A 1,657-nucleotide genomic window follows, 5' to 3' on the forward strand; every position below is an offset into this window, starting at 1 on the left:
AAAAAGAGAGAGAATGTTTATTGAACACCATGCTAAGTAAGGGCTCTGGGAAAGGCAAAGAAGTTTAGGACATGGCCTCTGCTATCATGGAATTGGAGAGACAAGACACATGCACAAAAAGATCATGACACAACATGAGGCAATATGTAGCCGGCCATCTAGACTGTGAGCTCCTCAACGGCAGGGCCTGCATTCTATTCACCTTTGTAAATGTGGAACTAATGAATGAATAGTACCGAAAACACAGTAGCTGTTCTCAGGAGGAAGGTACCATCGTGGGCTCGAAAGTTCATGAAGCAGTCCTTCCTGTGGCTGATGTCATCTGGAGGAGATTTGCTTTCCCTTTCTCTAAAAAGAGAGGAAATTGAAACTGAGTCTCCCTTGATGGAAAGAGAGGAAGTCCAGGGGTACAGGAAGCCCCTGGGTGAAAGCAGAGGCTAATAAGGGGTTCGGCGCAACCATGGCCATCAGCCTGACCATCTTTGTGCTGTCTGTTGTCACTGTCATCATCTGCTTCACCTGCTCCTGCTGCTCCCTCTACAAGATGTGAGGTCGACTGCATCCGGTTGTGACCACCACCATGTCCACTATTGTGGTGCATGCCCCTTACCCTCAGCATCCAAGTGTGCGGCTCAGCTACCCTAGACCAAGCTACCAGGGCTACCACCCCATGTCCTCCCCAGCCAGGAGTGCCAGCAGCACCCTACCCAAAACAGTACCCACCACCTTACCTGGCCCAGCCCATGGGCCTGCTGGCCTACCACGAGACCCTGACTGGAGGAGCAGCTGCACCCTACCCCACCAGCCAGCCTCCTTCCAACCCGGCCTACATGAATGCCCTAAAGGCAGCCCCGTGTGTGTGCCTGGGCCTCTCTGGCTGCCACTTGGTTATGTCGTGTGTGTGGGAGTGGTGTGCAGGTATGGTTCCTCGAGCCCTGTGCATGCTGTGTGTGTCTTGTCTGTATATGTGACTTCCTCTGATGCTGATGAGATAGGAAGTGATCCTTGCCAGAGTGGGCCGGGACAGGACTTTGTTCTCTTCCTCACCTGAAATTATGCTTCCTAAAATCTCAAGCCAAACTTGAAGAATGGGGTGGTGGGGGCTCCCTGGGAGGTGGCTCCTTAGAGGTGGGGGGCTCTCCAGGGCACATCTGGAGTTCTTTTCCAGCTTACCCTAGGGTTGCTGAGTGTGGCCGGTCACACTTGGATGGAGCAGCCTTCTGTGAGTGTGATGCAGATGTGTCCTGGTTTCAGCAGCATAGCCAGCTGCTGCTTGAGGCCACAGCTTGTCCCCAGAGTTGGGGGTACCCTTTGCAGAGCCGCGGCCATGATGCAGGCAAAGCTTGGGCTCTGACCAAGTTGGTCTTTTATCCTTTGGGCAGGTGTCCCCTTGTTCCCTGGAGCCTGTGTCATGCCCGTTAGGGGTCAGGCAGCCTCCTGATGCCAGAACACCTCAGGCAGGGCCCTACTCACCAGATAGCTGTCTGCCTGGACTGTCTCTGTCCCTGCATCCTCCCTGGCACCACCTGGAGGACCACACACACACACAGCCTAGATGCCCACTGGGAGCTCTCCTGCCTTTGCTGGCCCTGCCCTTCCCACAGGTGAGCAGGGCAGCCCATCCACCAGCACAGCAGGTCTCTTCCCCGCAGCATTT

General features: G+C 54.9%; 1 pseudogene; it reads left to right on the plus strand.

Moving 5' to 3' along the window:
• Window positions 1-29: 29 nt before the first annotated feature.
• LOC108294956 lies at window positions 30-1,422 on the plus strand (annotated as a pseudogene).
• The last annotated feature ends 235 nt before the right edge of the window (window positions 1,423-1,657 follow it).

The sequence above is a fragment of the Cebus imitator genome, unplaced genomic scaffold (genome assembly GCF_001604975.1).
Source record: "Cebus imitator isolate Cc_AM_T3 unplaced genomic scaffold, Cebus_imitator-1.0 Scaffold613, whole genome shotgun sequence".
In the NCBI taxonomy this organism is placed as follows: Eukaryota; Metazoa; Chordata; class Mammalia; order Primates; family Cebidae; genus Cebus; species Cebus imitator.